Raw genomic sequence first — 13,480 nt, 5'->3', positions numbered from 1 at the left:
TGCTGAACCTTTTATTCATAACTTCTATTCCCACCAACATTTCCACTTTGTTCATGAATCCATTGGGTAATGACAGGATTGGCCGAGAAAGAGACTGACTGGTATGCACAGAATGGGTCATTCTATCCACCTGATTATTAAAATTCTCTCCTTAAGTCACCTTTCAGTGAACATTTGCATATCACACAAATATGGTCATGGTTTTTTCCCATTCAGAGAGGTCTATCTACACAACTCTTCCTCAGACCTCCTTGTAACCAACCTTCCAATCATGTTCCTTCCAAGTCACTGACCATCCAGCAAAGCCATTGGCCACAGTCCCTGAATTGGTACAGATTTGTACCTCTGCCCATTGGACCTAAGCAAAATGGACATCCAAGTATACTGCTAAAAGTTCTACCATTTGGAATGATTTCCCTTCATCACTGTCCTTCAAGGATGTCCCCTCCAAAAAGGCTATAGTGTTGCTGCTGTCTACTTATAGGTGGTGCCTCCATATGGTGCAGAACCATCTGTAAACCACATTCTCTTCCTTGGTCAACTAATTATAGGGAACTCCTCACGAGGTCACAGATGCAGGCTGGAAGAGAATAGGTAATGTAGGCTGGAAGAGAATAGGTAATCCAACTTGCACAGCAGTCTGGATGTGTTGTAGAGCTTTCTCTTATTCTGGGCCTCACTCAAAACTAGTCTTAGTAAAATGAGCCAGGGTGCACACCAAAATGAGAAATATATTGTCTCCAAAGTCCAAAGAGGTCAATTAGGCATTGTACCTCTTTGGGCTATAGGAGGGGCCAGATGCAACACCTTCTCCTCCTCCTCAGAAGGGATTCTTTTGGCATTCCCCACACCACTGGACCTCTAGAAATTTCGATAAAGTAGAATTTTTGTTGGACTCATTTTCCCCACTGTGACGCATAAATGTCTTATGGATAAGTCTGGAGTAGGTAGTTGCTACCTCTTATTCCCTAGATTCAATCAGCATAATATCATCAATATAATGGACCAGTGTGATGTCTTAGGTAAGGGAAAGGTAATCAAGATCCCTGGGAACTATGACGTACAGGGCTAGAGAATGGGTCTGTTCCTGAGATAGGGCAGTGGAGGTGTACTTCTGTCCTTGCCAGCTGAAAGCAAACTGCTTCCAGTGGTCTTTACTAAGAGTTATGGAGAAAAAGCACTTGCCAGATCAATACGTATACACCAGCTATCAGGGGATGTGTTAATTTTCCAAAGAACCAAATCACATCTGGTACAACAGTTGCAGTTGGAGTCACCACCTGCTTATGTTTATAATAATCTATAGTCATTCTCCAAGATCCACTTGTTTCTTACACAGGAGCAGTAAGTGAGATGAATAGGGGTGTGATGGGAATCACCACCCTTGCACCTTTTAAATTCTTTTTTCTTAAACATTTTATTTATTTGTTTGACAGAGAGAGAGAGAGAGATCACAAGTAGGCAGAGAGGCAGGCAGAGAAAGGGTGGGAAGCAGGATCCCTGCCGAGCAGAGAGCCTGATGCGGGGCTTGATCCCAGGACCCTGAGACCATGACCCAAGCCAAAGGCAGGGGCTTAACCCTCTGAGCCACCTAGGTGCCACACCTTTTAAATTCTTGATGGTGGCACTAATCTCTTTACATTCTCTCAGGAATCCATTATTGCTTTTACCTTACTATTTTCCCAGATAGAAGAAGATCTACATGCTTACACTTGGCCTTTATCAAGGGCAGCCATAATTGGCCTCACTGCACAGGTCAGAGAACTAGTGCAGGATTTCTGCTAGTTACTGAGTAAGTCTATTCCAATTATGCATTCCATAACTGTAGAAATTACCACAGTGGCTCAAAATCCATTGGACCCACTATGGAATGGACCCAAGCTAAGCCCCAATAGACCCGTTGCTCACCTGACTTCCATAAGTACCACTCTTACTGGTGGACCAGGGTGAGACTTTTGGTCTCCCGGAATTAATGTCAGATTAATGCCAGTGTCAGTAAATACTGGCAAAGAAGACTCTTCAGTGTTTAGGGGTTTGATGTGCCCATCTTCCTCAGGATCTTCCCATATGTTTCCATTCTAGTTTTCAGAATCCTATTGATTCCCAATCAATGCCCTCCTTTTAAAAGCAAATAACTTGCAAGGTGGGGAATTTATACTAAGTCGGCCATTTATAGAAGAGGTGGGTTTCTTTCAGGGAAAACATGAAAACTTGTAGGCCATTTATGTGGTGCTTGGGGTAGAAATTCAAACCCCTGAGATCATCCTTTTCTTTCCCTACTTTGCCCAGGACAATTAGAAGCAACCAGCCAATCTCATTACACTTGTTAGTTTGACAAAAACGTTCCAAGGTATGGAATACATAGTCATCCAGACCTTGTTTCTTATAAGTATTTGAGAAGGAATATCCAGGGATGAGATTTTTTGTATCTCTACTGCCATTATCACACCATGGATTATCACTGCTCTCTTTATTACTAGAAATAGAGACACTAATGCCTTTAAATTTTATCAGAGTACAAAACCATTTCATAAAACTCATTCTGTTCCTCTAGAATCACTCTTGGTACCAAAATTTGTTTTAGTCAGTATTCTCAGAGAAACAGAATTGATAGGCTATACACACACACACACACACACACACACACACACACACACAAAGACACATACACACATAGTAAGAGAGATTTATTTTAAGGAATTGGCTCACACAACTGTGGGGACTCGCCAGTCTGAGATTTTCAGGGCAAAGTGTCAGGCTGGAGATCCAGAAAAGGGTTGATGTTGCAGTCTTGAGTCCAAAGGCAATCTGGAGGCAAAATGGCTTCTTTCTTGGGGTACCTTAATGTTTTTCTTGTAAGACCTTCAGTTGATTGGATGAAGCTCATCCATATTATAGAAGGTAATCTGAATTACTCAAACTTCACTGGCTTAAATATTAATTACATCTACAAATACCTTTACAACAACATCTAGATCAGTGTTTGAACAAATAACTGGGTAGTATGGCCTAGCCAAGTTGACACATGAGACTAAGCATCACACGAGCTAAAAATTTTAGTAGATGATTAAGGGAGGAAGGTCTTTCTTGAAACTTGAGACCAAAGGAAAGAAAGTAAAGATAAAAACTACAGGGGGCAGGAAAGTACATGCAAAACTACCGAGAGGCAAAAGCAATGAAATAAATAGGAAAAAGATGAAAGCCTTAGAAGACAGATCCAAGAGACCAGCCCTAAAAATCATAAGAAGGAAAACAGAGCAGAGAGAGGAAGAGCAATTATCAAATAACTGAAGCATCTTTCCTAAAGCTAAAAAAAGACTGAGTCTGCAGATTAAAAGGCTCTACGGGGGGCACCTGGGTGGCTCAGTGGTTTAAGCCTCTGCCTTCAGCTCAGGTCATGATCTCAGAGTTCTGGGATCAAGCCCCACATCGGGCTCTCTACTCAGCAGGGAGCCTGCTTCCCCCCTCTCTGCCTGCTTGTGATCTCTTTCTCTGTGTCAAATAAATAAATAAATAATCTTAAAAAAAAAAAAGGCTCCACGGATTCTAAGTAAGACCAATGAAATGAAAGTTACAGAGTAATGTTCCCAAACTCCAGGAAAAAAATCAAAATGTTAAAATGTTTCAAAATGAAAGAATATGTTTTTTATAGAATAAGGTCACATTACCATTGTATTTCTCACCTAAAATACTGGAAGCTGGGGGATAATGAAGTAACACTCAGAAAAACTTAAGAGAAATGGACTGGAATCCCACAATTCAAAAATCAACAAAGATACTCATTTATCAGGGTAAGAAAATAAAAAAGGGAGAGAGAGCTGCAGATAGAGTCTTGAGGCAACTATATCAACTACGTAGCCTATCTCTAACCAAACAACTAATGAATGAGAACAGAGACCTCAAATTAAGGGACAGTGGAAAGAAAGGGAAACAGTAGAGAGAAACAAGTTTGGAAAATATAGTTTTATATCTATATAAAGAATTAGAATCTATCATTACATGCTAAAAATGGTTCTTGAAATAGAATATAACATACAGCACAAGGAAATCTTTTAATAATCTGGAAAAGGAATATACAGAAGCACTATTGCATAGTGGTTTAATATAGGTTTGAATCCTAGACCTGCTCCCTATTTGAAGTGTTGACTAGGGTAAAGTTAATTATTTATTTTAGATTTTTTGTAAAGCAAAGATTCTAAGAGTACCAACATCATAGGTTTATGGTAAGGATTAAATGAGTTACTACTATGAAGGACTTAGATCAGCACCGAGTACATACAAACATATTACTACTACTACTACTACTGGTGGCAGTGGTGGTGGTAGTAATAGAAACAAACATACTGGGGTGCCTGGTGGCTCAGTTGATTGGATGTCTGACTCTTGATTTTGGCTCAGATCATGATCTCAGGGTCATGGGCCTGGGTCCCACTTGGGCTCTGCTCTCTCTGGGGAGTCTCCTAGAGGTTCTTTCTCTTCCTTTACCTCTGGCCTTCCCCCACACACTCTTTCTCTCAAATAAATAAATCTTAAAAAACAAACAAACAAATATACAGTGACCTCACCAAATGTATGGAGTATGGATGCTTATTAAATCTCTCCCATAGACAGCTGTATTTTTCCAGCCATTTATATATTATAATGGTAAATTATACAAAATATTAGAAGTGTATTGAGGTCTAATTATTATACATGCACACCCATGAAACCAATACCACTAGAGAGATAACTGAACATCTTGATCACCATTAAAATTTTCTCATGCTCTTTGGTAATCTATCCCGCTTGCTCCACACTTGCCCTCAAGGAAACCACTGATAAACTTTATGAATTACTTTGAATTTTCTAGAATTTTACAGAAATGGAGTAATACAGTATATTAGTCTGCTCACATTGCCATAACAAAAAACAGGGGCGCCTGGATGGCTCAGTGGGTTAAGCCTCTGCCTTCAGCTCAGGTCAAGGTCTCAAGGTCCTGAGATTGAGCCCCACATCGGGCTCTCTGCTCAGAAGGGAGCCTGCTTCCTCCCTTCTCTCTCTGCCTGCCTCTCTGCCTGCTTGTGATCTCTCTCTCTCTCTCTCTGTCAAATAAATAAATAAAAATCTTAAAACAAAACAAAAAAAAACACCCATAAACTAGATAGCTTAAACAACAGACATTTTTCCAGTTCTGGAGGCTACAAGTCCAAGACCCAGGCATCAGCAGGGTTGCTTTCTTGTAAGGCCTCCCCTTGGCTTGAACAGGCCTTCATTTTGTGTTGTCCTCATGTTGCCCCCACATTCCTCTGTGTCCATACATCCCTACTGTCTTTCAAGTGTCCTAACTTCTCTTCTGACAAGAGTATCAGGCAGATTGGATTAGGGACCTGAAGGGCCTCATTTTATTTTAATCACCTCCTTAAAGGCCCTATCTCCAAGAACAGTCACATTTTGAGGTACTAGGAATTAAGACTTTAACACAGGAATCTTGAAGGGACACAGTTCAGTAGATAATGTACAGTATACACTCTTTTGATTGGCTTCTTTCACTCCATATCATTATTTTGAGATTCATCCTTGCTCCTGCCTGTATCATTAGTTTACTATTTTTTAGAGCTGAGTGGTACCCAATGAACGGGCGTACCAAATTTGTTTATCTACTCTCTTGTTGATGGATATTGGGTTGTTTTCAGGTTTTTGCTTTTGCAAAGAAACTGATATGAACATTAACCTATGTGTCTATATGTAGATACATTCTTCAATTTCTCTTAGGTAAATACACAGGAGTAGAAATGCTAACTCCTGTGGTAGACACATGCTTAATATTATAAGAAATTGTTAAACTCTTCTATTGTAGCAGATGTGAAATGTATCTTACTATAGGTTTTTTTTTTCCTAATGATTAATGATGTTGAACAGCTTTTCAATATTTGTCACCCATACATCTTCTTTGAAGCAGCCACTCAAGTCTTTTTCTCACTTATTGTTGGGTTATTTGTCCTCTTATTGAGTTGTAGAAATTCTTTATATATTCTAAGTACAAGTCCTTTGTCAGATAAATGTTTTGAATGTATTTTTCTCCTAGTCTGTTGCTTGCCTTTTCATTTTCCCAACAGCGTACTTTGAAGGGCAATATATGTATTTGAAGGGCAATGTGTGTATATATATATAATTAAAGAAGTCTGATTTGCTTTTTTTCTTTTATAGTTTGGGGGTTTTGTGTCCTATTAAAAACAAATATTCCAAACTCAAGGACATTAAATTTTTCTCAAGTATTCTTCAGAAGTTTTACGGTTTTAACTCAAATTAGGTCTATGATCTATTTTGAGTTAATTTTTATATAAGATGTGAAGTAAGGGTATAGTTCATTTTTTAGTATAGGAATATACAATTGTCCAGAACCATTTGTTGAAATTATCCTTATCTCATCACTTGCATCTTAAATTCAGATATTATCATCTACGTCTACATGACTGTAGGCAGCACTTAATGAAATATAAGTGTAAACATGCTCTGTAAGGTGGAAAACTACTAGAAATCTAAGTCATTATCATTATTAGTTACATCTGAATGGATCCTAACCAAAAGATAAGTAACAGATAAGTATTCGGCCAGAAGTCAGAGAACATGACCTCTGGTATGTCCCCCCTTCCTTTATTAGCTTTCAAAATACCTTTAACCTCAGAGCTTATTCCCTCTGCTGTCAAGTAGGAATTATGGTATCCAATGGTCTACTTCAGAGATATTTTATGAAGATTACATAAGATTATGGATTTTAAAATGCTCTGCAAATTGTAAAGTGTTATAGAAATGCAAGTTGTTGTCTTTACACCTAAAAATACTTGGACTACATAATGAGGCCCATTCTTTCCTTGCATAGTAGTATAGGGCCATAAATATGACCACGCAAGCTGAAGCTATACTAAAGATCTTAATAATCAATAGGAAAAATTATGATTGTTCCATAATCTTTTCCAGGGCAGCTATTTCTTCTATAACTATTCACATTCTATCAGAATTTCACCCCCAGTATTACTACTTTTCCTTTCTTTGCTTCAATTTCATCTTTGTTGACCAATAAACTTTTGATAATTCATTTTTACAAAATGTAATGAGGTTTTATCACCGAAAAATAAGGAGGCAATACAACTACATGCTTTGCTGTCTGTGCATGAGCTGAACAACAGATACAGAGTGACCAACTGGAGACATACTTTAAAAGGAGTAAAAAAAAAAAAAAAAAAAAAAAAAGAAGTGACATGATTATTCAGTGATCATGATGAGCATCTGTTATTTACATAGTGATCTGCAGACTGAAGAGTTAGACGTGAAGTTTGTACTTTATGCAATTCCTCCTTTAATATATTGTGATTACTGAAATTTGAATTATGTTGTTGAGGGACCGGAGTTCTTTAAACACACTCACTGAAATTCGTGAGTACTGGAGCCATGGAGAGTGAGGACTGTATATACTTGCAATGCCCTAAGATGTGTGAATCCTCCAGTTAGTCTTCTCAGCATTTGAAAAGAGGGAAAAATTAATTATTTCTCTGGCTTTCTTCATGTGATTCCTTAGGAATCTTCTCTATTAATTCAAGAAATGTGTGGCAAAGAAATCAAAGAAACTTTCTATGACTGTCACTTGAATAGGCTTATTTGAGATTAAATTACACAGTGGCATAAGTTAGATAAATCAGTGGACTTTGAAACAGAACTCGGCTTAATAACCATTGATTTTAAGAGAAAAGCAAAAAGTTTCACTAAAAAAACTAAACTAAAAGTTTTCCCTAGTTTTAATCACTGAACTTTATTGCTCATATCTTTGCATCTCTTTTCTCTTTAGTTATTACTCTTCTTGTACCCAGAGTAAAGAGTTAAAGCCAGATCAAATGTTAAATGTACCCTATATTCTAAAACAAGCTTCTTAAAATCCCTGGAGCCTCTTTTTTTTTTTGAGATTTTTATTTTAGGGGGTACCTGGGTGGCTCAGTGGGTTAAAGCTTCTGCCTTCAGCTCAGGTCATGATCTCAGGGTCCTGGGATGGAACCCTGCATTGGGCTCTCTGCTTAGCAGGGAGTCTGCTTCCCTTCCTCTCTTTCTGCCTGCCTCTCTGCCTACTTGTGATCTCTGTCTATCAAATGAATAAATAAAATCTTTAAAAAAATTATTTTATTTTTAGAGAGAGAGCATGAGCAGGAAGAGCATAGGGAGAAGGACAGAGAATCTCAAGCAGACTCTGCACTGAGCTCAGAGCCTGACGTGAGGCTCAATCTCACGATCCAGAGATCAGGACCTGAGCTGAAACCAAGAATTGGACTCTTAACCAACTGTGCCACCGAAGCGTGCCCCCGGAGCCTCATTTTAAAGGCTTGTTAGCATTTATTTGGTTTCTTGAGGGATAATTGCACATACAGGGATGGGAATTATACAATTGGTACTTTGATCTCTCAGAATAGCACCAAATTGTTGGCATTATCTCTTATAATGTCTAATGCTGGTTCATTATCATGATTTCAGAAACATTCATCAATGTATTTCTGTACATTCTCCCCAGAGAAGGTAGCAAAATAAAATATCTTAATTATCTGGGAAGGTACTTATTAATTTTATAATCATAAAGTTGTTTTACACCTGGATGAACCAACTAAACATAAAGGTATTGATCCAATTATGACAGTCACTGTTCTTCTGCAATTTCTATCATAACCACCTCAAGTCTAGTGGGAGAAACAGGAACATAAGGAGATAATTAAAAGATAATTTGATAAGTTGGGACGAGCAGTCACAAGATGGTATGAGGCTATTGGAGAAACAGTCAAACCAAGCTTTGAGGAAAACAAGGAGGGTCTGGCTGAGTTAGCTCTGAAAGACAGCAAGAATCACCTCAGGAAAAAAGGGAGGATGGATGGTTCTTGAAAGAATTGTGGGTTCAAAGGCCTGGAGACAGGAGAAAGTGAAGGAATTCCAGAAACCAAAAGAAGTCTGTGAAACAGCTGAGCTGAGAAAGGTGAAGTTTATGCCATCCTGCTAAAGTGCTTTACCACAATAATAACAGAGAGCCAAAGAAGGATTTTTTTTAATTTTTTATTTCTTTTCAGCGTAACAGTATTCATTGTTTTTTCACCACACCCAGTGCTCCACGCAATCCGTGCCCTCCCTAATTAATACCCATCACCTGGTTCCTCCGACCTCCCACCCCCCGCCCCTTCAAAACCCTCAGGTTGTTTTTCAGAGTCCATAGTCTCTCAAGGTTCACCTCCCCTTCCAATTTCCCTCAACTCCCTTCTCCTCTCCATCTACCCTTGTCCTCCATGTTATTTGTTATGCTCCACAAATAAGTGAAACCATATGATAATTGACTCTCTCTGCTTGACTTATTTCACTCAGCAGAATCTCTTCCAGTCCCATCCAGGTTGATACAGAAGTTGGGCATTCGTCCTTTCTGATGGAGGCATAATACTCCATAGTGTATATGGACCACATCTTCCTTATCCATTGGTCCGTTGAAGGGCATCTTGGTTCTTTTCACGATTTGGTGACCGTGTCCTTTGCTGCTGTGAACATTGGGGTACAGGTGGCCCTTCTTTTCACTACATCTGTATCTTTGGGGTAAATACCCAGTAGTGCAATTGCAGGGTCATAGGGAAGCTCTACTTTTAATTTCTTGAGGAATCTCCACACTGTTCTCCAAAGTGGCTGCACCCACTTGCATTCCCACCAACAGTGTAAGAGGGTTCCCCTTTCTCCACATCCTCTCCAACACATGTTGTTTCCTGTCTTGCTAATTTTGGGACTTCATCAAGATCAAAAGCTTCTGCACAGCAAAGGAAACAGTCAACAAAACAAAGAGGCAACCCACGGAATGGGAGAAGATATTTGCAAATGACAGTACAGACAAAAGGTTGATATCCAGGATCTATAAAGAACTCCTCAAACTCAACACACACAAAACAGACAATCATATTAAAAAATGGGCAGAAGATATGAACAGACACTTCTCCAATGAAGACATACAAATGGCTATCAGACACATGAAAAAATGTTCATCATCACTAGCCATCAGGGAGATTCAAATTAAAACCACATTGAGATACCACCTTACACCAGTTAGAATGGCCAAAGAAGGATTTTGAAGGGATTTGTGTTTTAGGAAAATCATTTCGGTAGCTGCTGTGAGTAGTTGGGCATGGAGGCAGTGAAGAAGACAGACCAGCTGAGAGATGAAACAGGCAGATTCAATCTCAGTTAGCAGCCATGGGAACTGAGAGATGGGGTGGGGGGCGGATTCCGGAGGTATTAAGGAAGTAGAATCAAAAGGACTTTATGACCACTTTTAAATATCGCAGGAGACTCAAAGTCTTCTCGCTTGGGCAACAGGGTGGTTATATTAAGTAAGATAGAGTAGAAAGGAGAAAGGTCAAGATGGAGGAAGAAAAACGGTAAAGTAACTTGGAAATTTTTTTACTTTGAAAGGAATGTGAGGCATAGAATGACATTTCCTACCTAAGATTAAAAGTGTGTTGTATTTTGTTTCTGCTCTTTGGATGGCCTGGGATAGAGAAATCCTGTGAGTAACTGGCTGGGGAGGAGAGGGAAATTAGCTTCACCCAGCAGAGGAAAGCAATGTGGAGGGCCCTTAGAGACACACAAAGAGCAGCCTCTTGTTGGGAGGGTAGCCTGGAAGTTTTATTGTCCAGGAGAAAGTATATAAAGAGCCCCATTTATTGAAGATACTGTCTTTTTTCCACTGCATATTTATTCCTGCTTTGTCAAAGATTAGTTGACCATAAAGTTGAGGGTCCATATCTGGGCTCTCTACTCTGTTCCACTGGTCTATGTGTCTGGTTTTGTGCCAGTACCATGCTGTCTTGGTGATCACAGCTTTGTGGTAAAGCTTGAAATCAGTCAACGTGATGCCCCCCAGTTTTGTTTTTCTTTTTCAACATTTCCTTAGAAATTCAGGGTCTCTTCTATTTCCATACAAATTTTAGGATTGTTTGCTCCAGCTCTTTGAAAAATGTCAGTGGAATTTTGATCAGAATGGCATTGAAAGTATAGATTTCTCTAGACAGTAAAGACATTTTAACAATGTTTATTCTTCCAATCCATGAGCATGGAATGGTCTTCCATCTTTTTGTGTCTTCTTCAATTTCTTTCATGAGTGTTCTGTAGTTCCTTGAGTACAGATCCTTTACCTCTTTGCTTAGGTTTATTACCAGGTATCTTATGGTTCTTGGTACTAAAGTAAATGGAATTGATTCTCTAATTTCCCTTTCTGTGTTTCCATTGTTAGTGTATAAGAAAGCAACTGATTTCTATACATTGATTTTGTATCCTGCCACATTACTGAATTGCTGTATGAGTTCTAGTAGTTTGGGGGTGGAGTCTCTTCAATAAATGGTGCTGGGAAAATTGGACAGCTATGTGTAGAATAATGAAACTCAACCATTCTCTTCCACCATACACAAAGATAAACTCGAAATGGATAAAAGACCTCAACGTGAGGCAGGAATCCATCAGAATCCTAGAGGAGAACATAGGCTGTAACTTATTCGACATTGGCCACAGCAACTTCTTTCAAGATATGTCTCCAAAGGCAAAGGAAACAAAAGCGAAAATGAACTTTTGGGACTTCATCAAGATCAAAAGCTTCTGCACAGCAAAGAAAATAGACAACACAACAAAAAGGCAATCCATGGAAGGGAGAAGAGATTTGCAAATGACAGTACAGACAAAGGGCTGATATCCAAGTTCTATAAAGAACTCCTCAAACTCAACACACACAAAACAGATAATCATGTCAAAAAATGGGCAGAAGACATGAACAGACACTTCTCCAATGAACACATACAAATGGCTAACAGACACATGAAAAAATGTCATCATCACTAGCCATCAGGGAGATTCAAACCAAAACCACATTGAGATACCACCTTACACCAGTTAGAATGGTCACAATTAACAAGACAATAAACAACATGTGTTGGAGAGGATGTGGAGAAAGGGGAACCCTCTTACACTGTTGGTGGGAATGCAAGTGGGTGCAGCCACTTTGGAGAACAGTGTGGAGATTCCTTAAGAAATTAAAACTAGAGCTTCCCTGTGACTCTGCAATCGCACTACTGGGTATTTACCCCAAAGATACAGATGTAGTGAAAAGAAGGGCCATCTGTACCCCAATGTTCATAGCAGGAATGGCCACAGTTGCCAAACTGGAAAGAACCAAGATGCCCTTCAATGGATGAATGGATAAAGAAGATGTGGTCCATATATACTATGGAGTATTATGCCTCCAACAGAAAGGAGGAATATCCAACTTCTGTATCAACCTGGATGGGACTGGAAGAGATTATGCTGAGTGAAATAAGTCAAGCAGAGAGAGTCAATTATCATATGGTTTTCACTTATTTGTGGAGCATAAGGAATAACATGGAGGACATGGGGAGATGGAGAGGAGAAGGGAGTTGGGGGAAACTGGAGAGGGAGGTGAACCATGAGAGACTATAGACTCTGAGGAACTAACTGAGGGTTTTGGAGGGGAGAGGGGTGGGAGGTTGGGTGAGCCTAGTGGTGGGTATTATGGAGGACATGTATTGCATGGAGCACTGGGTGTGGTGCATAAACAATGAACTCTGGAACACTGAAAAGAAATTTTAAAAATAAATAAAAATTAAAAAAAAATAAAGAGCCCAATTGTATTTGTATATCTAAACAAAACAGCCAAGAAAGGTGATTAGGAGTTAGGTTACCAAAAGTGACAGATGTCTCAGGCTACTAGACTTTGTATTTTAGATGGTTCATGGTCTGAGAAGTAGCATGTGCATAAGGACAAGGCTGAGGGATGTCTATAAATAACCTTATGATAGCTACTCAAATGCCAGACTTGAAATTCAACATGTATCGTAGCGTCTTGAAGAATATGCCCAGGCTACCCACTGCTAGCTGCCAGAGCTCTTCATCACAGTCACAGATCAAAACGCCTAGTACTAAAAGCCACACAACCCACTTTTTATCTTTTCCCAAACAGAAAATAATCAAAACCATTTTTAGCTTACATGGAAGAATATCCCGATATCTGTTTTTTTCTCTGTTGCGTAGCTCATTCCCCGAGTTGAATGCATCAGGTAGGCTCTTACTACCTAAAGTCTTTAAAAGGTAAGAAATATAAATCATGCATTTACTATAACAAAACGAAAAAGAAAAAAATCTGCTCTTGCTCAGGGATCATGATCCTTAAACCTCTATATGGCATGACCCGATGTTAAATGTGCTGTATGATAAGTGAAGTCAGAATCCCATTAAAAAGTACTATTAAAACATCTCAAAATTGAGATATCAATCAACAATCTGCTTGATAAGAAAATACTAATCTCCGGACACCTGGGTGGCTCAGTCAGAAGCGTCTGCCTTTGGCTCAGATCATGATCCCAGAGTCCTGGGATCAGGTCCCACATCAGACTCTTTGCTAAGCTTCTCCCTCTGCCTGCCGCTCCCCCCACCA

General features: G+C 39.3%; 1 protein-coding gene across 1 annotated transcript in view; it reads right to left on the bottom strand.

Annotated features, from left to right (window-relative positions):
* The window catches only part of PTPN20 (protein tyrosine phosphatase non-receptor type 20), a gene marked incomplete at both ends in the record, with an annotated part of 28,371 nt that extends 15,282 nt beyond the window's left edge, over window positions 1–13,089 (bottom strand). The window contains one exon of the mRNA XM_080823215.1: window positions 13,035–13,089. The remainder of the gene's footprint in view (window positions 1–13,034) is intronic.
* Between the last annotated feature and the right edge of the window lie 391 nt (window positions 13,090–13,480).

Source organism: Martes martes (genome assembly GCF_963455335.1).
Source record: "Martes martes genome assembly, chromosome: 14".
In the NCBI taxonomy this organism is placed as follows: Eukaryota; Metazoa; Chordata; class Mammalia; order Carnivora; family Mustelidae; genus Martes; species Martes martes.
The sequence above is the reverse complement of the archived record's forward strand: the minus strand, read 5'-3'. Positions and strand labels throughout refer to the sequence as shown.